The sequence below is a fragment of the Brachyhypopomus gauderio genome, chromosome 1 (genome assembly GCF_052324685.1).
Source record: "Brachyhypopomus gauderio isolate BG-103 chromosome 1, BGAUD_0.2, whole genome shotgun sequence".
Classification (NCBI taxonomy): Eukaryota; Metazoa; Chordata; class Actinopteri; order Gymnotiformes; family Hypopomidae; genus Brachyhypopomus; species Brachyhypopomus gauderio.
The window spans coordinates 41,384,377-41,406,789 of NC_135211.1; the positions used below are offsets into that span (position 1 = coordinate 41,384,377).

The 22,413-nt window shown below is 44.0% G+C and overlaps 17 non-coding genes and 1 pseudogene across 17 annotated transcripts; all 18 read left to right on the forward strand.

The window, feature by feature from the left end:
• The first annotated feature begins 869 nt into the window (after positions 1 to 869).
• On the forward strand, positions 870 to 1,086 carry LOC143528163 (small nucleolar RNA U3). Its single transcript, XR_013134380.1, has one exon. It is a non-coding gene; the product is annotated as a small nucleolar RNA U3 (small nucleolar RNA).
• A 1,038-nt stretch (positions 1,087 to 2,124) lies between these two features.
• On the forward strand, positions 2,125 to 2,341 carry LOC143528166 (small nucleolar RNA U3). The gene has a single exon (XR_013134381.1). It is a non-coding gene; the product is annotated as a small nucleolar RNA U3 (small nucleolar RNA).
• Positions 2,342 to 3,373: 1,032 nt separating this feature from the next.
• LOC143528090 (small nucleolar RNA U3) lies at positions 3,374 to 3,590 on the forward strand. The gene has a single exon (XR_013134357.1). It is a non-coding gene; the product is annotated as a small nucleolar RNA U3 (small nucleolar RNA).
• A 1,032-nt stretch (positions 3,591 to 4,622) lies between these two features.
• On the forward strand, positions 4,623 to 4,767 carry LOC143528042 (small nucleolar RNA U3; annotated as a pseudogene).
• A 720-nt stretch (positions 4,768 to 5,487) lies between these two features.
• On the forward strand, positions 5,488 to 5,704 carry LOC143528013 (small nucleolar RNA U3). The gene has a single exon (XR_013134336.1). It is a non-coding gene; the product is annotated as a small nucleolar RNA U3 (small nucleolar RNA).
• A 1,036-nt stretch (positions 5,705 to 6,740) lies between these two features.
• LOC143528169 (small nucleolar RNA U3) lies at positions 6,741 to 6,957 on the forward strand. Its single transcript, XR_013134382.1, has one exon. It is a non-coding gene; the product is annotated as a small nucleolar RNA U3 (small nucleolar RNA).
• Positions 6,958 to 7,998: 1,041 nt separating this feature from the next.
• LOC143528172 (small nucleolar RNA U3) lies at positions 7,999 to 8,215 on the forward strand. Its single transcript, XR_013134384.1, has one exon. It is a non-coding gene; the product is annotated as a small nucleolar RNA U3 (small nucleolar RNA).
• A 1,037-nt stretch (positions 8,216 to 9,252) lies between these two features.
• LOC143528177 (small nucleolar RNA U3) lies at positions 9,253 to 9,469 on the forward strand. Its single transcript, XR_013134387.1, has one exon. It is a non-coding gene; the product is annotated as a small nucleolar RNA U3 (small nucleolar RNA).
• A 1,042-nt stretch (positions 9,470 to 10,511) lies between these two features.
• LOC143528181 (small nucleolar RNA U3) lies at positions 10,512 to 10,728 on the forward strand. The gene has a single exon (XR_013134388.1). It is a non-coding gene; the product is annotated as a small nucleolar RNA U3 (small nucleolar RNA).
• A 1,038-nt stretch (positions 10,729 to 11,766) lies between these two features.
• LOC143528187 (small nucleolar RNA U3) lies at positions 11,767 to 11,983 on the forward strand. The gene has a single exon (XR_013134392.1). It is a non-coding gene; the product is annotated as a small nucleolar RNA U3 (small nucleolar RNA).
• A 1,042-nt stretch (positions 11,984 to 13,025) lies between these two features.
• LOC143528196 (small nucleolar RNA U3) lies at positions 13,026 to 13,242 on the forward strand. The gene has a single exon (XR_013134393.1). It is a non-coding gene; the product is annotated as a small nucleolar RNA U3 (small nucleolar RNA).
• Positions 13,243 to 14,280: 1,038 nt separating this feature from the next.
• LOC143528198 (small nucleolar RNA U3) lies at positions 14,281 to 14,497 on the forward strand. The gene has a single exon (XR_013134394.1). It is a non-coding gene; the product is annotated as a small nucleolar RNA U3 (small nucleolar RNA).
• Positions 14,498 to 15,537: 1,040 nt separating this feature from the next.
• LOC143528007 (small nucleolar RNA U3) lies at positions 15,538 to 15,754 on the forward strand. Its single transcript, XR_013134335.1, has one exon. It is a non-coding gene; the product is annotated as a small nucleolar RNA U3 (small nucleolar RNA).
• Positions 15,755 to 16,786: 1,032 nt separating this feature from the next.
• LOC143528096 (small nucleolar RNA U3) lies at positions 16,787 to 17,003 on the forward strand. Its single transcript, XR_013134359.1, has one exon. It is a non-coding gene; the product is annotated as a small nucleolar RNA U3 (small nucleolar RNA).
• A 1,038-nt stretch (positions 17,004 to 18,041) lies between these two features.
• LOC143528099 (small nucleolar RNA U3) lies at positions 18,042 to 18,258 on the forward strand. Its single transcript, XR_013134360.1, has one exon. It is a non-coding gene; the product is annotated as a small nucleolar RNA U3 (small nucleolar RNA).
• A 1,045-nt stretch (positions 18,259 to 19,303) lies between these two features.
• Positions 19,304 to 19,520, forward strand: LOC143528105 (small nucleolar RNA U3). The gene has a single exon (XR_013134361.1). It is a non-coding gene; the product is annotated as a small nucleolar RNA U3 (small nucleolar RNA).
• A 1,051-nt stretch (positions 19,521 to 20,571) lies between these two features.
• On the forward strand, positions 20,572 to 20,788 carry LOC143528207 (small nucleolar RNA U3). Its single transcript, XR_013134397.1, has one exon. It is a non-coding gene; the product is annotated as a small nucleolar RNA U3 (small nucleolar RNA).
• A 1,037-nt stretch (positions 20,789 to 21,825) lies between these two features.
• LOC143528213 (small nucleolar RNA U3) lies at positions 21,826 to 22,042 on the forward strand. Its single transcript, XR_013134398.1, has one exon. It is a non-coding gene; the product is annotated as a small nucleolar RNA U3 (small nucleolar RNA).
• The last annotated feature ends 371 nt before the right edge of the window (positions 22,043 to 22,413 follow it).

Here is a 22,413-nt window from a genome sequence, read left to right on the forward strand (position 1 = left end):
CACTTTCCCATGTGTGCTCTAGGGGGCGTGCTGTTGCCTGCGTTTTGTAAAGTCATGGATTGTCCACTAGGGAGCTGCTGCACTAAAACTTGAAGTTATTTCAGCAACTCTCTGCACCTTAACCCACCCGGAGCCAACTCATATGTACCCGGAGCAGTGGGCACACGCCAGCTGCGGCACCCGGGCGGTGGTCGAGTGATTGATCGAGCGCACTTCAGCCGAGGTTATTGTCGGTTGCTGTACCTTAGGGGCCTAGGTCCATCTCTTAGACCTTTAGGCCACGGCTACCAACCCCCCCCCAAATAGTGAGAGCAGGTGCTTGGCAGTGGAAGGCCTACAGAGGTTTCTGTTTCTCTGAAGATGCTCTTCACACCTTGAGACGTTTATTTGTCTTGGGTTAGGTTGTTCCACCACTCTTGGGTCTGCACTTACCTTTGTGTTTTTGTCTGCCTCACGCTGATATACAGGATTTGTTAAGGAATATAATCATTTTGTCAATCCTTGTTCATAAGCCTGTCATGCTAAAAAAAATAGCTTTTTTGGTTAGAAACGTCTCTGTCTTTCATATCTCGTATTTAATGCTACCGTGTACACCTCACAGACTCCAGGTGGAGTATTAGATGAAAATGAAGTTTAAACATTCAACTTGTTTCAGTCTTTAATCAACCATTCTTAAATGTCACTACTGATAGTGAATGTCGACATGTTACATGTACAATTTGGATTATATCTTTCAGTGAGCATAACGATTGAGCGCACTGAGCAAGCTGTAAAATTTTCACGTGATTGCAGATTGACAAGAGCGTCTTAGCGCTATGGTGAAACGTGGTGAGACGATTAAAGGACTGTGACAGTGTGGCTTGGAAGTTAAGACTATACTTTCAGGGATCATTTCTATAGTTTCTAACTGAGAAATGTGATTCGAAAGTGTTACGTCTCCCTAACCACGATGATGAGCTGAGATGTTTTCTCCTTAGCGCGAATCGGGCAACGAGTAATGATTTATAATCATACGCTCCTTGTCATTGATGAACGTTCCTCCTGCGTTTACGCAGGTTAGGAGGGAGAAAGCATGTTCAGAGTGGTTAGCTCTTATTTACAGTCTAAAGAGAAGCTTCACTTGTTTGGTTTTTTATTTTCTTTTCTGGTACTTTAGTTTTGCGTGTGCTTTATAATGTCATAAAGCAATCTTCCACGCGTGTCAAATCAACGCATTTAGTCAGCCTTTTTCAGCTGTGGGATTCTTATAAACACTTTCCCATGTGTGCTCTAGGGGGCGTGCTGTTGCCTGCGTTTTGTAAAGTCACGGATTGTCCACTAGGGAGCTGCTGCACTAAAACTTGAAGTTATTTCAGCAACTCTCTGCACCTTAACCCACCCGGAGCCAACTCATATGTACCCGGAGCAGTGGGCACACGCCAGCTGCGGCACCCGGGCGGCGGTCGAGTGATTGATCGAGCGCACTTCATCCGAGGTTATTGTCGGTTGCTGTACCTTAGGGGCCTAGGTCCATCTCTTAGACCTTTAGGCCACGGCTACCACCACCCCCCCCCCCAAATAGTAAGAGCTGGTGCTTGGCAGTGGAAGGCCTACAGAGGTTTATGTTTCTCTGAAGATGCTCTTCACACCTTGAGACGTTTATTTGTCTTGGGTTAGGTTGTTCCACCACTCTTGGGTCTGCACTTACCTTTGTGTTTTTGTCTGCCTCACGCTGATATACAGGATTTGTTAAGGAATATAATCATTTTGTCAATCCTTGTTCATAAGCCTGTCATGCTAAAAAAAATAGCTTTTTTGGTTAGAAACGTCTCTGTCTTTCATATCTCGTATTTAATGCTACCGTGTACACCTCACAGACTCCAGGTGGAGTATTAGATGAAAATGAAGTTTAAACATTCAACTTGTTTCAGTCTTTAATCAACCATTCTTAAATGTCACTACTGATAGTGAATGTCGACATGTTACATGTACAATTTGGATTATATCTTTCAGTGAGCATAACGATTGAGCGCACTGAGCAAGCTGTAAAATTTTCACGTGATTGCAGATTGACAAGAGCGTCTTAGCGCTATGGTGAAACGTGGTGAGACGATTAAAGGACTGTGACAGTATGGCTTGGAAGTTAAGACTATACTTTCAGGGATCATTTCTATAGTTTCTAACTGAGAAATGTGATTCGAAAGTGTTACGTCTCCCTAACCACGATGATGAGCTGAGATGTTTTCTCCTTAGCGCGAATCGGGCAACGAGTAATGATTTATAATCATACGCTCCTTGTCATTGATGAACGTTCCTCCTGCGTTTACGCAGGTTAGGAGGGAGAAAGCATGTTCAGAGTGGTTAGCTCTTATTTACAGTCTAAAGAGAAGCTTCACTTGTTTGGTTTTTTTTTCTTTTCTGGTACTTTAGTTTTGCGTGTGCTTTATGATGTCATAAAGCAATCTTCCACGCGTGTCAAATCAACGCATTTAGTCAGCCTTTTTCAGCTGTGGGATTCTTATAAACACTTTCCCATGTGTGCTCTAGGGGGCGTGCTGTTGCCTGCGTTTTGTAAAGTCATGGATTGTCCACTAGGGAGCTGCTGCACTAAAACTTGAAGTTATTTCAGCAACTCTCTGCACCTTAACCCACCCGGAGCCAACTCATATGTACCCGGAGCAGTGGGCACACGCCAGCTGCGGCACCCGGGGGGTGGTCGAGTGATTGATCGAGCGCACTTCAGCCGAGGTTATTGTCGGTTGCTGTACCTTAGGGGCCTAGGTCCATCTCTTAGACCTTTAGGCCACGGCTACCAACCCCCCCCCAAATAGTGAGAGCAGGTGCTTGGCAGTGGAAGGCCTACAGAGGTTTCTGTTTCTCTGAAGATGCTCTTCACACCTTGAGACGTTTATTTGTCTTGGGTTAGGTTGTTCCACCACTCTTGGGTCTGCACTTACCTTTGTGTTTTTGTCTGCCTCACGCTGATATACAGGATTTGTTAAGGAATATAATCATTTTGTCAATCCTTGTTCATAAGCCTGTCATGCTAAAAAAAATAGCTTTTTTGGTTAGAAACGTCTCTGTCTTTCATATCTCGTATTTAATGCTACCGTGTACACCTCACAGACTCCAGGTGGAGTATTAGATGAAAATGAAGTTTAAACATTCAACTTGTTTCAGTCTTTAATCAACCATTCTTAAATGTCACTACTGATAGTGAATGTCGACATGTTACATGTACAATTTGGATTATATCTTTCAGTGAGCATAACGATTGAGCGCACTGAGCAAGCTGTAAAATTTTCACGTGATTGCAGATTGACAAGAGCGTCTTAGCGCTATGGTGAAACGTGGTGAGACGATTAAAGGACTGTGACAGTATGGCTTGGAAGTTAAGACTATACTTTCAGGGATCATTTCTATAGTTTCTAACTGAGAAATGTGATTCGAAAGTGTTACGTCTCCCTAACCACGATGATGAGCTGAGATGTTTTCTCCTTAGCGCGAATCGGGCAACGAGTAATGATTTGTAATCATACGCTCTTTGTCATTGATGAACGTTCCTCCTGCGTTTACGCAGGTTAGGAGGGAGAAAGCATGTTCAGAGTGGTTAGCTCTTATTTACAGTCTAAAGAGAAGCTTCACTTGTTTGGTTTTTTTTTCTTTTCTTGTACTTTAGTTTTGCGTGTGCTTTATGATGTCATAAAGCAATCCTCCACGCGTGTCAAATCAACGCATTTAGTCAGCGTTTTTCAGCTGTGGGATTCTTATAAACACTTTCCCATGTGTGCTCTAGGGGGCGTGCTGTTGCCTGCGTTTTGTAAAGTCACGGATTGTCCACTAGGGAGCTGCTGCACTAAAACTTGAAGTTATTTCAGCAACTCTCTGCACCTTAACCCACCCGGAGCCAACTCATATGTACCCGGAGCAGTGGGCACACGCCAGCTGCGGCACCCGGGCGGCGGTCGAGTGATTGATCGAGCGCACTTCAGCCGAGGTTATTGTCGGTTGCTGTACCTTAGGGGCCTAGGTCCATCTCTTAGACCTTTAGGCCACGGCTACCAACCCCCCCCCAAATAGTGAGAGCAGGTGCTTGGCAGTGGAAGGCCTACAGAGGTTTCTGTTTCTCTGAAGATGCTCTTCACACCTTGAGACGTTTATTTGTCTTGGGTTAGGTTGTTCCACCACTCTTGGGTCTGCACTTACCTTTGTGTTTTTGTCTGCCTCACGCTGATATACAGGATTTGTTAAGGAATATAATCATTTTGTCAATCCTTGTTCATAAGCCTGTCATGCTAAAAAAAATAGCTTTTTTGGTTAGAAACGTCTCTGTCTTTCATATCTCGTATTTAATGCTACCGTGTACACCTCACAGACTCCAGGTGGAGTATTAGATGAAAATGAAGTTTAAACATTCAACTTGTTTCAGTCTTTAATCAACCATTCTTAAATGTCACTACTGATAGTGAATGTCGACATGTTACATGTACAATTTGGATTATATCTTTCAGTGAGCATAACGATTGAGCGCACTGAGCAAGCTGTAAAATTTTCACGTGATTGCAGATTGACAAGAGCGTCTTAGCGCTATGGTGAAACGTGGTGAGACGATTAAAGGACTGTGACAGTATGGCTTGGAAGTTAAGACTATACTTTCAGGGATCATTTCTATAGTTTCTAACTGAGAAATGTGATTCGAAAGTGTTACGTCTCCCTAACCACGATGATGAGCAACTCTCTGCACCTTAACCCACCCGGAGCCAACTCATATGTACCCGGAGCAGTGGGCACACGCCAGCTGCGGCACCCGGGCGGCGGTCGAGTGATTGATCGAGCGCACTTCAGCCGAGGTTATTGTCGGTTGCTGTACCTTAGGGGCCTAGGTCCATCTCTTAGACCTTTAGGCCACGGCTACCAACCCCCACCCCCCCCCCCCCCCCAAATAGTAAGAGCTGGTGCTTGGCAGTGGAAGGCCTACAGAGGTTTATGTTTCTCTGAAGATGCTCTTCACACCTTGAGACGTTTATTTGTCTTGGGTTAGGTTGTTCCACCACTCTTGGGTCTGCACTTACCTTTGTGTTTTTGTCTGCCTCACGCTGATATACAGGATTTGTTAAGGAATATAATCATTTTGTCAATCCTTGTTCATAAGCCTGTCATGCTAAAAAAATAGCTTTTTTGGTTAGAAACGTCTCTGTCTTTCATATCTCGTATTTAATGCTACCGTGTACACCTCACAGACTCCAGGTGGAGTATTAGATGAAAATGAAGTTTAAACATTCAACTTGTTTCAGTCTTTAATCAACCATTCTTAAATGTCACTACTGATAGTGAATGTCGACATGTTACATGTACAATTTGGATTATATCTTTCAGTGAGCATAACGATTGAGCGCACTGAGCAAGCTGTAAAATTTTCACGTGATTGCAGATTGACAAGAGCGTCTTAGCGCTATGGTGAAACGTGGTGAGACGATTAAAGGACTGTGACAGTATGGCTTGGAAGTTAAGACTATACTTTCAGGGATCATTTCTATAGTTTCTAACTGAGAAATGTGATTCGAAAGTGTTACGTCTCCCTAACCACGATGATGAGCTGAGATGTTTTCTCCTTAGCGCGAATCGGGCAACGAGTAATGATTTATAATCATACGCTCCTTGTCATTGATGAACGTTCCTCCTCCGTTTACGCAGGTTAGGAGGGAGAAAGCATGTTCAGAGTGGTTAGCTCTTATTTACAGTCTAAAGAGAAGCTTCACTTGTTTGGTTTTTTTTTTCTTTTCTTGTACTTTAGTTTTGCGTGTGCTTTATGATGTCATAAAGCAATCTTCCACGCGTGTCAAATCAACGCATTTAGTCAGCCTTTTTCAGCTGTGGGATTCTTATAAACACTTTCCCATGTGTGCTCTAGGGGGCGTGCTGTTGCCTGCGTTTTGTAAAGTCACGGATTGTCCACTAGGGAGCTGCTGCACTAAAACTTGAAGTTATTTCAGCAACTCTCTGCACCTTAACCCACCCGGAGCCAACTCATATGTACCCGGAGCAGTGGGCACACGCCAGCTGCGGCACCCGGGCGGCGGTCGAGTGATTGATCGAGCGCACTTCAGCCGAGGTTATTGTCGGTTGCTGTACCTTAGGGGCCTAGGTCCATCTCTTAGACCTTTAGGCCACGGCTACCAACCCCCCCCCCCCAAATAGTGAGAGCAGGTGCTTGGCAGTGGAAGGCCTACAGAGGTTTCTGTTTCTCTGAAGATGCTCTTCACACCTTGAGACGTTTATTTGTCTTGGGTTAGGTTGTTCCACCACTCTTGGGTCTGCACTTACCTTTGTGTTTTTGTCTGCCTCACGCTGATATACAGGATTTGTTAAGGAATATAATAATTTTGTCAATCCTTGTTCATAAGCCTGTCATGCTAAAAAAAATAGCTTTTTTGGTTAGAAACGTCTCTGTCTTTCATATCTCGTATTTAATGCTACCGTGTACACCTCACAGACTCCAGGTGGAGTATTAGATGAAAATGAAGTTTAAACATTCAACTTGTTTCAGTCTTTAATCAACCATTCTTAAATGTCACTACTGATAGTGAATGTCGACATGTTACATGTACAATTTGGATTATATCTTTCAGTGAGCATAACGATTGAGCGCACTGAGCAAGCTGTAAAATTTTTACGTGATTGCAGATTGACAAGAGCGTCTTAGCGCTATGGTGAAACGTGGTGAGACGATTAAAGGACTGTGACAGTGTGGCTTGGAAGTTAAGACTATACTTTCAGGGATCATTTCTATAGTTTCTAACTGAGAAATGTGATTCGAAAGTGTTACGTCTCCCTAACCACGATGATGAGCTGAGATGTTTTCTCCTTAGCGCGAATCGGGCAACGAGTAATGATTTATAATCATACGCTCCTTGTCATTGATGAACGTTCCTCCTGCGTTTACGCAGGTTAGGAGGGAGAAAGCATGTTCAGAGTGGTTAGCTCTTATTTACAGTCTAAAGAGAAGCTTCACTTGTTTGGTTTTTTTTTCTTTTCTGGTACTTTAGTTTTGCGTGTGCTTTATGATGTCATAAAGCAATCTTCCACGCGTGTCAAATCAACGCATTTAGTCAGCCTTTTTCAGCTGTGGGATTCTTATAAACACTTTCCCATGTGTGCTCTAGGGGGCGTGCTGTTGCCTGCGTTTTGTAAAGTCACGGATTGTCCACTAGGGAGCTGCTGCACTAAAACTTGAAGTTATTTCAGCAACTCTCTGCACCTTAACCCACCCGGAGCCAACTCATATGTACCCGGAGCAGTGGGCACACGCCAGCTGCGGCACCCGGGCGGCGGTCGAGTGATTGATCGAGCGCACTTCAGCCGAGGTTATTGTCGGTTGCTGTACCTTAGGGGCCTAGGTCCATCTCTTAGACCTTTAGGCCACGGCTACCACCACCCCCCCCCCCCCCCCAAATAGTAAGAGCTGGTGCTTGGCAGTGGAAGGCCTACAGAGGTTTATGTTTCTCTGAAGATGCTCTTCACACCTTGAGACGTTTATTTGTCTTGGGTTAGGTTGTTCCACCACTCTTGGGTCTGCACTTACCTTTGTGTTTTTGTCTGCCTCACGCTGATATACAGGATTTGTTAAGGAATATAATCATTTTGTCAATCCTTGTTCATAAGCCTGTCATGCTAAAAAAAATAGCTTTTTTGGTTAGAAACGTCTCTGTCTTTCATATCTCGTATTTAATGCTACCGTGTACACCTCACAGACTCCAGGTGGAGTATTAGATGAAAATGAAGTTTAAACATTCAACTTGTTTCAGTCTTTAATCAACCATTCTTAAATGTCACTACTGATAGTGAATGTCGACATGTTACATGTACAATTTGGATTATATCTTTCAGTGAGCATAACGATTGAGCGCACTGAGCAAGCTGTAAAATTTTCACGTGGTTGCAGATTGACAAGAGCGTCTTAGCGCTATGGTGAAACGTGGTGAGACGATTAAAGGACTGTGACAGTGTGGCTTGGAAGTTAAGACTATACTTTCAGGGATCATTTCTATAGTTTCTAACTGAGAAATGTGATTCGAAAGTGTTACGTCTCCCTAACCACGATGATGAGCTGAGATGTTTTCTCCTTAGCGCGAATCGGGCAACGAGTAATGATTTATAATCATACGCTCCTTGTCATTGATGAACGTTCCTCCTGCGTTTACGCAGGTTAGGAGGGAGAAAGCATGTTCAGAGTGGTTAGCTCTTATTTACAGTCTAAAGAGAAGCTTCACTTGTTTGGTTTTTTTTTCTTTTCTGGTACTTTAGTTTTGCGTGTGCTTTATGATGTCATAAAGCAATCTTCCACGCGTGTCAAATCAACGCATTTAGTCAGCCTTTTTCAGCTGTGGGATTCTTATAAACACTTTCCCATGTGTGCTCTAGGGGGCGTGCTGTTGCCTGCGTTTTGTAAAGTCACGGATTGTCCACTAGGGAGCTGCTGCACTAAAACTTGAAGTTATTTCAGCAACTCTCTGCACCTTAACCCACCCGGAGCCAACTCATATGTACCCGGAGCAGTGGGCACACGCCAGCTGCGGCACCCGGGCGGCGGTCGAGTGATTGATCGAGCGCACTTCAGCCGAGGTTATTGTCGGTTGCTGTACCTTAGGGGCCTAGGTCCATCTCTTAGACCTTTAGGCCACGGCTACCAACCCCCCCCCCCCCCAAATAGTGAGAGCAGGTGCTTGGCAGTGGAAGGCCTACAGAGGTTTCTGTTTCTCTGAAGATGCTCTTCACACCTTGAGACGTTTATTTGTCTTGGGTTAGGTTGTTCCACCACTCTTGGGTCTGCACTTACCTTTGTGTTTTTGTCTGCCTCACGCTGATATACAGGATTTGTTAAGGAATATAATAATTTTGTCAATCCTTGTTCATAAGCCTGTCATGCTAAAAAAAATAGCTTTTTTGGTTAGAAACGTCTCTGTCTTTCATATCTCGTATTTAATGCTACCGTGTACACCTCACAGACTCCAGGTGGAGTATTAGATGAAAATGAAGTTTAAACATTCAACTTGTTTCAGTCTTTAATCAACCATTCTTAAATGTCACTACTGATAGTGAATGTCGACATGTTACATGTACAATTTGGATTATATCTTTCAGTGAGCATAACGATTGAGCGCACTGAGCAAGCTGTAAAATTTTTACGTGATTGCAGATTGACAAGAGCGTCTTAGCGCTATGGTGAAACGTGGTGAGACGATTAAAGGACTGTGACAGTGTGGCTTGGAAGTTAAGACTATACTTTCAGGGATCATTTCTATAGTTTCTAACTGAGAAATGTGATTCGAAAGTGTTACGTCTCCCTAACCACGATGATGAGCTGAGATGTTTTCTCCTTAGCGCGAATCGGGCAACGAGTAATGATTTATAATCATACGCTCCTTGTCATTGATGAACGTTCCTCCTGCGTTTACGCAGGTTAGGAGGGAGAAAGCATGTTCAGAGTGGTTAGCTCTTATTTACAGTCTAAAGAGAAGCTTCACTTGTTTGGTTTTTTTTTCTTTTCTGGTACTTTAGTTTTGCGTGTGCTTTATGATGTCATAAAGCAATCTTCCACGCGTGTCAAATCAACGCATTTAGTCAGCCTTTTTCAGCTGTGGGATTCTTATAAACACTTTCCCATGTGTGCTCTAGGGGGCGTGCTGTTGCCTGCGTTTTGTAAAGTCACGGATTGTCCACTAGGGAGCTGCTGCACTAAAACTTGAAGTTATTTCAGCAACTCTCTGCACCTTAACCCACCCGGAGCCAACTCATATGTACCCGGAGCAGTGGGCACACGCCAGCTGCGGCACCCGGGCGGCGGTCGAGTGATTGATCGAGCGCACTTCAGCCGAGGTTATTGTCGGTTGCTGTACCTTAGGGGCCTAGGTCCATCTCTTAGACCTTTAGGCCACGGCTACCACCACCCCCCCCCCCCCCCCCAAATAGTAAGAGCTGGTGCTTGGCAGTGGAAGGCCTACAGAGGTTTATGTTTCTCTGAAGATGCTCTTCACACCTTGAGACGTTTATTTGTCTTGGGTTAGGTTGTTCCACCACTCTTGGGTCTGCACTTACCTTTGTGTTTTTGTCTGCCTCACGCTGATATACAGGATTTGTTAAGGAATATAATCATTTTGTCAATCCTTGTTCATAAGCCTGTCATGCTAAAAAAAATAGCTTTTTTGGTTAGAAACGTCTCTGTCTTTCATATCTCGTATTTAATGCTACCGTGTACACCTCACAGACTCCAGGTGGAGTATTAGATGAAAATGAAGTTTAAACATTCAACTTGTTTCAGTCTTTAATCAACCATTCTTAAATGTCACTACTGATAGTGAATGTCGACATGTTACATGTACAATTTGGATTATATCTTTCAGTGAGCATAACGATTGAGCGCACTGAGCAAGCTGTAAAATTTTCACGTGGTTGCAGATTGACAAGAGCGTCTTAGCGCTATGGTGAAACGTGGTGAGACGATTAAAGGACTGTGACAGTGTGGCTTGGAAGTTAAGACTATACTTTCAGGGATCATTTCTATAGTTTCTAACTGAGAAATGTGATTCGAAAGTGTTACGTCTCCCTAACCACGATGATGAGCTGAGATGTTTTCTCCTTAGCGCGAATCGGGCAACGAGTAATGATTTATAATCATACGCTCCTTGTCATTGATGAACGTTCCTCCTGCGTTTACGCAGGTTAGGAGGGAGAAAGCATGTTCAGAGTGGTTAGCTCTTATTTACAGTCTAAAGAGAAGCTTCACTTGTTTGGTTTTTTTTTCTTTTCTGGTACTTTAGTTTTGCGTGTGCTTTATGATGTCATAAAGCAATCTTCCACGCGTGTCAAATCAACGCATTTAGTCAGCCTTTTTCAGCTGTGGGATTCTTATAAACACTTTCCCATGTGTGCTCTAGGGGGCGTGCTGTTGCCTGCGTTTTGTAAAGTCACGGATTGTCCACTAGGGAGCTGCTGCACTAAAACTTGAAGTTATTTCAGCAACTCTCTGCACCTTAACCCACCCGGAGCCAACTCATATGTACCCGGAGCAGTGGGCACACGCCAGCTGCGGCACCCGGGCGGCGGTCGAGTGATTGATCGAGCGCACTTCAGCCGAGGTTATTGTCGGTTGCTGTACCTTAGGGGCCTAGGTCCATCTCTTAGACCTTTAGGCCACGGCTACCAACCCCCCCCCCCCCCCAAATAGTGAGAGCAGGTGCTTGGCAGTGGAAGGCCTACAGAGGTTTCTGTTTCTCTGAAGATGCTCTTCACACCTTGAGACGTTTATTTGTCTTGGGTTAGGTTGTTCCACCACTCTTGGGTCTGCACTTACCTTTGTGTTTTTGTCTGCCTCACGCTGATATACAGGATTTGTTAAGGAATATAATAATTTTGTCAATCCTTGTTCATAAGCCTGTCATGCTAAAAAAAATAGCTTTTTTGGTTAGAAACGTCTCTGTCTTTCATATCTCGTATTTAATGCTACCGTGTACACCTCACAGACTCCAGGTGGAGTATTAGATGAAAATGAAGTTTAAACATTCAACTTGTTTCAGTCTTTAATCAACCATTCTTAAATGTCACTACTGATAGTGAATGTCGACATGTTACATGTACAATTTGGATTATATCTTTCAGTGAGCATAACGATTGAGCGCACTGAGCAAGCTGTAAAATTTTTACGTGATTGCAGATTGACAAGAGCGTCTTAGCGCTATGGTGAAACGTGGTGAGACGATTAAAGGACTGTGACAGTGTGGCTTGGAAGTTAAGACTATACTTTCAGGGATCATTTCTATAGTTTCTAACTGAGAAATGTGATTCGAAAGTGTTACGTCTCCCTAACCACGATGATGAGCTGAGATGTTTTCTCCTTAGCGCGAATCGGGCAACGAGTAATGATTTATAATCATACGCTCCTTGTCATTGATGAACGTTCCTCCTGCGTTTACGCAGGTTAGGAGGGAGAAAGCATGTTCAGAGTGGTTAGCTCTTATTTACAGTCTAAAGAGAAGCTTCACTTGTTTGGTTTTTTTTTCTTTTCTGGTACTTTAGTTTTGCGTGTGCTTTATGATGTCATAAAGCAATCTTCCACGCGTGTCAAATCAACGCATTTAGTCAGCCTTTTTCAGCTGTGGGATTCTTATAAACACTTTCCCATGTGTGCTCTAGGGGGCGTGCTGTTGCCTGCGTTTTGTAAAGTCACGGATTGTCCACTAGGGAGCTGCTGCACTAAAACTTGAAGTTATTTCAGCAACTCTCTGCACCTTAACCCACCCGGAGCCAACTCATATGTACCCGGAGCAGTGGGCACACGCCAGCTGCGGCACCCGGGCGGCGGTCGAGTGATTGATCGAGCGCACTTCAGCCGAGGTTATTGTCGGTTGCTGTACCTTAGGGGCCTAGGTCCATCTCTTAGACCTTTAGGCCACGGCTACCACCACCCCCCCCCCCCCCCCCAAATAGTAAGAGCTGGTGCTTGGCAGTGGAAGGCCTACAGAGGTTTATGTTTCTCTGAAGATGCTCTTCACACCTTGAGACGTTTATTTGTCTTGGGTTAGGTTGTTCCACCACTCTTGGGTCTGCACTTACCTTTGTGTTTTTGTCTGCCTCACGCTGATATACAGGATTTGTTAAGGAATATAATCATTTTGTCAATCCTTGTTCATAAGCCTGTCATGCTAAAAAAAATAGCTTTTTTGGTTAGAAACGTCTCTGTCTTTCATATCTCGTATTTAATGCTACCGTGTACACCTCACAGACTCCAGGTGGAGTATTAGATGAAAATGAAGTTTAAACATTCAACTTGTTTCAGTCTTTAATCAACCATTCTTAAATGTCACTACTGATAGTGAATGTCGACATGTTACATGTACAATTTGGATTATATCTTTCAGTGAGCATAACGATTGAGCGCACTGAGCAAGCTGTAAAATTTTCACGTGGTTGCAGATTGACAAGAGCGTCTTAGCGCTATGGTGAAACGTGGTGAGACGATTAAAGGACTGTGACAGTGTGGCTTGGAAGTTAAGACTATACTTTCAGGGATCATTTCTATAGTTTCTAACTGAGAAATGTGATTCGAAAGTGTTACGTCTCCCTAACCACGATGATGAGCTGAGATGTTTTCTCCTTAGCGCGAATCGGGCAACGAGTAATGATTTATAATCATACGCTCCTTGTCATTGATGAACGTTCCTCCTGCGTTTACGCAGGTTAGGAGGGAGAAAGCATGTTCAGAGTGGTTAGCTCTTATTTACAGTCTAAAGAGAAGCTTCACTTGTTTGGTTTTTTTTTCTTTTCTGGTACTTTAGTTTTGCGTGTGCTTTATGATGTCATAAAGCAATCTTCCACGCGTGTCAAATCAACGCATTTAGTCAGCCTTTTTCAGCTGTGGGATTCTTATAAACACTTTCCCATGTGTGCTCTAGGGGGCGTGCTGTTGCCTGCGTTTTGTAAAGTCACGGATTGTCCACTAGGGAGCTGCTGCACTAAAACTTGAAGTTATTTCAGCAACTCTCTGCACCTTAACCCACCCGGAGCCAACTCATATGTACCCGGAGCAGTGGGCACACGCCAGCTGCGGCACCCGGGCGGCGGTCGAGTGATTGATCGAGCGCACTTCAGCCGAGGTTATTGTCGGTTGCTGTACCTTAGGGGCCTAGGTCCATCTCTTAGACCTTTAGGCCACGGCTACCAACCCCCCCCCCCCCCCAAATAGTGAGAGCAGGTGCTTGGCAGTGGAAGGCCTACAGAGGTTTCTGTTTCTCTGAAGATGCTCTTCACACCTTGAGACGTTTATTTGTCTTGGGTTAGGTTGTTCCACCACTCTTGGGTCTGCACTTACCTTTGTGTTTTTGTCTGCCTCACGCTGATATACAGGATTTGTTAAGGAATATAATAATTTTGTCAATCCTTGTTCATAAGCCTGTCATGCTAAAAAAAATAGCTTTTTTGGTTAGAAACGTCTCTGTCTTTCATATCTCGTATTTAATGCTACCGTGTACACCTCACAGACTCCAGGTGGAGTATTAGATGAAAATGAAGTTTAAACATTCAACTTGTTTCAGTCTTTAATCAACCATTCTTAAATGTCACTACTGATAGTGAATGTCGACATGTTACATGTACAATTTGGATTATATCTTTCAGTGAGCATAACGATTGAGCGCACTGAGCAAGCTGTAAAATTTTTACGTGATTGCAGATTGACAAGAGCGTCTTAGCGCTATGGTGAAACGTGGTGAGACGATTAAAGGACTGTGACAGTGTGGCTTGGAAGTTAAGACTATACTTTCAGGGATCATTTCTATAGTTTCTAACTGAGAAATGTGATTCGAAAGTGTTACGTCTCCCTAACCACGATGATGAGCTGAGATGTTTTCTCCTTAGCGCGAATCGGGCAACGAGTAATGATTTATAATCATACGCTCCTTGTCATTGATGAACGTTCCTCCTGCGTTTACGCAGGTTAGGAGGGAGAAAGCATGTTCAGAGTGGTTAGCTCTTATTTACAGTCTAAAGAGAAGCTTCACTTGTTTGGTTTTTTTTTCTTTTCTGGTACTTTAGTTTTGCGTGTGCTTTATGATGTCATAAAGCAATCTTCCACGCGTGTCAAATCAACGCATTTAGTCAGCCTTTTTCAGCTGTGGGATTCTTATAAACACTTTCCCATGTGTGCTCTAGGGGGCGTGCTGTTGCCTGCGTTTTGTAAAGTCACGGATTGTCCACTAGGGAGCTGCTGCACTAAAACTTGAAGTTATTTCAGCAACTCTCTGCACCTTAACCCACCCGGAGCCAACTCATATGTACCCGGAGCAGTGGGCACACGCCAGCTGCGGCACCCGGGCGGCGGTCGAGTGATTGATCGAGCGCACTTCAGCCGAGGTTATTGTCGGTTGCTGTACCTTAGGGGCCTAGGTCCATCTCTTAGACCTTTAGGCCACGGCTACCACCACCCCCCCCCCCCCCCAAATAGTAAGAGCTGGTGCTTGGCAGTGGAAGGCCTACAGAGGTTTATGTTTCTCTGAAGATGCTCTTCACACCTTGAGACGTTTATTTGTCTTGGGTTAGGTTGTTCCACCACTCTTGGGTCTGCACTTACCTTTGTGTTTTTGTCTGCCTCACGCTGATATACAGGATTTGTTAAGGAATATAATCATTTTGTCAATCCTTGTTCATAAGCCTGTCATGCTAAAAAAAATAGCTTTTTTGGTTAGAAACGTCTCTGTCTTTCATATCTCGTATTTAATGCTACCGTGTACACCTCACAGACTCCAGGTGGAGTATTAGATGAAAATGAAGTTTAAACATTCAACTTGTTTCAGTCTTTAATCAACCATTCTTAAATGTCACTACTGATAGTGAATGTCGACATGTTACATGTACAATTTGGATTATATCTTTCAGTGAGCATAACGATTGAGCGCACTGAGCAAGCTGTAAAATTTTCACGTGGTTGCAGATTGACAAGAGCGTCTTAGCGCTATGGTGAAACGTGGTGAGACGATTAAAGGACTGTGACAGTGTGGCTTGGAAGTTAAGACTATACTTTCAGGGATCATTTCTATAGTTTCTAACTGAGAAATGTGATTCGAAAGTGTTACGTCTCCCTAACCACGATGATGAGCTGAGATGTTTTCTCCTTAGCGCAAATCGGGCAACGAGTAATGATTTATAATCATACGCTCCTTGTCATTGATGAACGTTCCTCCTGCGTTTACGCAGGTTAGGAGGGAGAAAGCATGTTCAGAGTGGTTAGCTCTTATTTACAGTCTAAAGAGAAGCTTCACTTGTTTGGTTTTTTTTTCTTTTCTGGTACTTTAGTTTTGCGTGTGCTTTATGATGTCATAAAGCAATCTTCCACGCGTGTCAAATCAACGCATTTAGTCAGCCTTTTTCAGCTGTGGGATTCTTATAAACACTTTCCCATGTGTGCTCTAGGGGGCGTGCTGTTGCCTGCGTTTTGTAAAGTCACGGATTGTCCACTAGGGAGCTGCTGCACTAAAACTTGAAGTTATTTCAGCAACTCTCTGCACCTTAACCCACCCGGAGCCAACTCATATGTACCCGGAGCAGTGGGCACACGCCAGCTGCGGCACCCGGGCGGCGGTCGAGTGATTGATCGAGCGCACTTCAGCCGAGGTTATTGTCGGTTGCTGTACCTTAGGGGCCTAGGTCCATCTCTTAGACCTTTAGGCCACGGCTACCAACCCCCCCCCAAATAGTGAGAGCAGGTGCTTGGCAGTGGAAGGCCTACAGAGGTTTCTGTTTCTCTGAAGATGCTCTTCACACCTTGAGACGTTTATTTGTCTTGGGTTAGGTTGTTCCACCACTCTTGGGTCTGCACTTACCTTTGTGTTTTTGTCTGCCTCACGCTGATATACAGGATTTGTTAAGGAATATAATCATTTTGTCAATCCTTGTTCATAAGCCTGTCATGCTAAAAAAAATAGCTTTTTTGGTTAGAAACGTCTCTGTCTTTCATATCTCGTATTTAATGCTACCGTGTACACCTCACAGACTCCAGGTGGAGTATTAGATGAAAATGAAGTTTAAACATTCAACTTGTTTCAGTCTTTAATCAACCATTCTTAAATGTCACTACTGATAGTGAATGTCGACATGTTACATGTACAATTTGGATTATATCTTTCAGTGAGCATAACGATTGAGCGCACTGAGCAAGCTGTAAAATTTTCACGTGATTGCAGATTGACAAGAGCGTCTTAGCGCTATGGTGAAACGTGGTGAGACGATTAAAGGACTGTGACAGTATGGCTTGGAAGTTAAGACTATACTTTCAGGGATCATTTCTATAGTTTCTAACTGAGAAATGTGATTCGAAAGTGTTACGTCTCCCTAACCACGATGATGAGCTGAGATGTTTTCTCCTTAGCGCGAATCGGGCAACGAGTAATGATTTGTAATCATACGCTCTTTGTCATTGATGAACGTTCCTCCTGCGTTTACGCAGGTTAGGAGGGAGAAAGCATGTTCAGAGTGGTTAGCTCTTATTTACAGTCTAAAGAGAAGCTTCACTTGTTTGGTTTTTTTTTCTTTTCTTGTACTTTAGTTTTGCGTGTGCTTTATGATGTCATAAAGCAATCCTCCACGCGTGTCAAATCAACGCATTTAGTCAGCCTTTTTCAGCTGTGGGATTCTTATAAACACTTTCCCATGTGTGCTCTAGGGGGCGTGCTGTTGCCTGCGTTTTGTAAAGTCACGGATTGTCCACTAGGGAGCTGCTGCACTAAAACTTGAAGTTATTTCAGCAACTCTCTGCACCTTAACCCACCCGGAGCCAACTCATATGTACCCGGAGCAGTGGGCACACGCCAGCTGCGGCACCCGGGCGGCGGTCGAGTGATTGATCGAGCGCACTTCAGCCGAGGTTATTGTCGGTTGCTGTACCTTAGGGGCCTAGGTCCATCTCTTAGACCTTTAGGCCACGGCTACCAACCCCCCCCCCCCCCCAAATAGTGAGAGCAGGTGCTTGGCAGTGGAAGGCCTACAGAGGTTTATGTTTCTCTGAAGATGCTCTTCACACCTTGAGACGTTTATTTGTCTTGGGTTAGGTTGTTCCACCACTCTTGGGTCTGCACTTACCTTTGTGTTTTTGTCTGCCTCACGCTGATATACAGGATTTGTTAAGGAATATAATCATTTTGTCAATCCTTGTTCATAAGCCTGTCATGCTAAAAAAAATAGCTTTTTTGGTTAGAAACGTCTCTGTCTTTCATATCTCGTATTTAATGCTACCGTGTACACCTCACAGACTCCAGGTGGAGTATTAGATGAAAATGAAGTTTAAACATTCAACTTGTTTCAGTCTTTAATCAACCATTCTTAAATGTCACTACTGATAGTGAATGTCGACATGTTACATGTACAATTTGGATTATATCTTTCAGTGAGCATAACGATTGAGCGCACTGAGCAAGCTGTAAAATTTTCACGTGATTGCAGATTGACAAGAGCGTCTTAGCGCTATGGTGAAACGTGGTGAGACGATTAAAGGACTGTGACAGTATGGCTTGGAAGTTAAGACTATACTTTCAGGGATCATTTCTATAGTTTCTAACTGAGAAATGTGATTCGAAAGTGTTACGTCTCCCTAACCACGATGATGAGCTGAGATGTTTTCTCCTTAGCGCGAATCGGGCAACGAGTAATGATTTGTAATCATACGCTCTTTGTCATTGATGAACGTTCCTCCTGCGTTTACGCAGGTTAGGAGGGAGAAAGCATGTTCAGAGTGGTTAGCTCTTATTTACAGTCTAAAGAGAAGCTTCACTTGTTTGGTTTTTTTTTCTTTTCTTGTACTTTAGTTTTGCGTGTGCTTTATGATGTCATAAAGCAATCCTCCACGCGTGTCAAATCAACGCATTTAGTCAGCCTTTTTCAGCTGTGGGATTCTTATAAACACTTTCCCATGTGTGCTCTAGGGGGCGTGCTGTTGCCTGCGTTTTGTAAAGTCACGGATTGTCCACTAGGGAGCTGCTGCACTAAAACTTGAAGTTATTTCAGCAACTCTCTGCACCTTAACCCACCCGGAGCCAACTCATATGTACCCGGAGCAGTGGGCACACGCCAGCTGCGGCACCCGGGCGGCGGTCGAGTGATTGATCGAGCGCACTTCAGCCGAGGTTATTGTCGGTTGCTGTACCTTAGGGGCCTAGGTCCATCTCTTAGACCTTTAGGCCACGGCTACCAACCCCCCCCCCCCCCCCCCCCCCAAATAGTGAGAGCTGGTGCTTGGCAGTGGAAGGCCTACAGAGGTTTCTGTTTCTCTGAAGATGCTCTTCACACCTTGAGACGTTTATTTGTCTTGGGTTAGGTTGTTCCACCACTCTTGGGTCTGCACTTACCTTTGTGTTTTTGTCTGCCTCACGCTGATATACAGGATTTGTTAAGGAATATAATCATTTTGTCAATCCTTGTTCATAAGCCTGTCATGCTAAAAAAAATAGCTTTTTTGGTTAGAAACGTCTCTGTCTTTCATATCTCGTATTTAATGCTACCGTGTACACCTCACAGACTCCAGGTGGAGTATTACATGAAAATGAAGTTTAAACATTCAACTTGTTTCAGTCTTTAATCAACCATTCTTAAATGTCACTACTGATAGTGAATGTCGACATGTTACATGTACAATTTGGATTATATCTTTCAGTGAGCATAACGATTGAGCGCACTGAGCAAGCTGTAAAATTTTCACGTGATTGCAGATTGACAAGAGCGTCTTAGCGCTATGGTGAAACGTGGTGAGACGATTAAAGGACTGTGACAGTATGGCTTGGAAGTTAAGACTATACTTTCAGGGATCATTTCTATAGTTTCTAACTGAGAAATGTGATTCGAAAGTGTTACGTCTCCCTAACCACGATGATGAGCTGAGATGTTTTCTCCTTAGCGCGAATCGGGCAACGAGTAATGATTTGTAATCATACGCTCTTTGTCATTGATGAACGTTCCTCCTGCGTTTACGCAGGTTAGGAGGGAGAAAGCATGTTCAGAGTGGTTAGCTCTTATTTACAGTCTAAAGAGAAGCTTCACTTGTTTGGTTTTTTTTTCTTTTCTTGTATTTTAGTTTTGCGTGTGCTTTATGATGTCATAAAGCAATCCTCCACGCGTGTCAAATCAACGCATTTAGTCAGCCTTTTTCAGCTGTGGGATTCTTATAAACACTTTCCCATGTGTGCTCTAGGGGGCGTGCTGTTGCCTGCGTTTTGTAAAGTCACGGATTGTCCACTAGGGAGCTGCTGCACTAAAACTTGAAGTTATTTCAGCAACTCTCTGCACCTTAACCCACCCGGAGCCAACTCATATGTACCCGGAGCAGTGGGCACACGCCAGCTGCGGCACCCGGGCGGCGGTCGAGTGATTGATCGAGCGCACTTCAGCCGAGGTTATTGTCGGTTGCTGTACCTTAGGGGCCTAGGTCCATCTCTTAGACCTTTAGGCCACGGCTACCAACCCCCCCCCCCCCCCCCCCCCCCCCCCCAAATAGTGAGAGCAGGTGCTTGGCAGTGGAAGGCCTACAGAGGTTTATGTTTCTCTGAAGATGCTCTTCACACCTTGAGACGTTTATTTGTCTTGGGTTAGGTTGTTCCACCACTCTTGGGTCTGCACTTACCTTTGTGTTTTTGTCTGCCTCACGCTGATATACAGGATTTGTTAAGGAATATAATCATTTTGTCAATCCTTGTTCATAAGCCTGTCATGCTAAAAAAAATAGCTTTTTTGGTTAGAAACGTCTCTGTCTTTCATATCTCGTATTTAATGCTACCGTGTACACCTCACAGACTCCAGGTGGAGTATTAGATGAAAATGAAGTTTAAACATTCAACTTGTTTCAGTCTTTAATCAACCATTCTTAAATGTCACTACTGATAGTGAATGTCGACATGTTACATGTACAATTTGGATTATATCTTTCAGTGAGCATAACGATTGAGCGCACTGAGCAAGCTGTAAAATTTTCACGTGATTGCAGATTGACAAGAGCGTCTTAGCGCTATGGTGAAACGTGGTGAGACGATTAAAGGACTGTGACAGTGTGGCTTGGAAGTTAAGACTATACTTTCAGGGATCATTTCTATAGTTTCTAACTGAGAAATGTGATTCGAAAGTGTTACGTCTCCCTAACCACGATGATGAGCTGAGATGTTTTCTCCTTAGCGCGAATCGGGCAACGAGTAATGATTTATAATCATACGCTCCTTGTCATTGATGAACGTTCCTCCTGCGTTTACGCAGGTTAGGAGGGAGAAAGCATGTTCAGAGTGGTTAGCTCTTATTTACAGTCTAAAGAGAAGCTTCACTTGTTTGGTTTTTTTTTCTTTTCTGGTACTTTAGTTTTGCGTGTGCTTTATGATGTCATAAAGCAATCTTCCACGCGTGTCAAATCAACGCATTTAGTCAGCCTTTTTCAGCTGTGGGATTCTTATAAACACTTTCCCATGTGTGCTCTAGGGGGCGTGCTGTTGCCTGCGTTTTGTAAAGTCACGGATTGTCCACTAGGGAGCTGCTGCACTAAAACTTGAAGTTATTTCAGCAACTCTCTGCACCTTAACCCACCCGGAGCCAACTCATATGTACCCGGAGCAGTGGGCACACGCCAGCTGCGGCACCCGGGCGGCGGTCGAGTGATTGATCGAGCGCACTTCATCCGAGGTTATTGTCGGTTGCTGTACCTTAGGGGCCTAGGTCCATCTCTTAGACCTTTAGGCCACGGCTACCACCACCCCCCCCCCCCAAATAGTAAGAGCTGGTGCTTGGCAGTGGAAGGCCTACAGAGGTTTATGTTTCTCTGAAGATGCTCTTCACACCTTGAGACGTTTATTTGTCTTGGGTTAGGTTGTTCCACCACTCTTGGGTCTGCACTTACCTTTGTGTTTTTGTCTGCCTCACGCTGATATACAGGATTTGTTAAGGAATATAATCATTTTGTCAATCCTTGTTCATAAGCCTGTCATGCTAAAAAAAATAGCTTTTTTGGTTAGAAACGTCTCTGTCTTTCATATCTCGTATTTAATGCTACCGTGTACACCTCACAGACTCCAGGTGGAGTATTAGATGAAAATGAAGTTTAAACATTCAACTTGTTTCAGTCTTTAATCAACCATTCTTAAATGTCACTACTGATAGTGAATGTCGACATGTTACATGTACAATTTGGATTATATCTTTCAGTGAGCATAACGATTGAGCGCACTGAGCAAGCTGTAAAATTTTCACGTGATTGCAGATTGACAAGAGCGTCTTAGCGCTATGGTGAAACGTGGTGAGACGATTAAAGGACTGTGACAGTATGGCTTGGAAGTTAAGACTATACTTTCAGGGATCATTTCTATAGTTTCTAACTGAGAAATGTGATTCGAAAGTGTTACGTCTCCCTAACCACGATGATGAGCTGAGATGTTTTCTCCTTAGCGCGAATCGGGCAACGAGTAATGATTTATAATCATACGCTCCTTGTCATTGATGAACGTTCCTCCTGCGTTTACGCAGGTTAGGAGGGAGAAAGCATGTTCAGAGTGGTTAGCTCTTATTTACAGTCTAAAGAGAAGCTTCACTTGTTTGGTTTTTTTTTCTTTTCTGGTACTTTAGTTTTGCGTGTGCTTTATAATGTCATAAAGCAATCTTCCACGCGTGTCAAATCAACGCATTTAGTCAGCCTTTTTCAGCTGTGGGATTCTTATAAACACTTTCCCATGTGTGCTCTAGGGGGCGTGCTGTTGCCTGCGTTTTGTAAAGTCATGGATTGTCCACTAGGGAGCTGCTGCACTAAAACTTGAAGTTATTTCAGCAACTCTCTGCACCTTAACCCACCCGGAGCCAACTCATATGTACCCGGAGCAGTGGGCACACGCCAGCTGCGGCACCCGGGCGGTGGTCGAGTGATTGATCGAG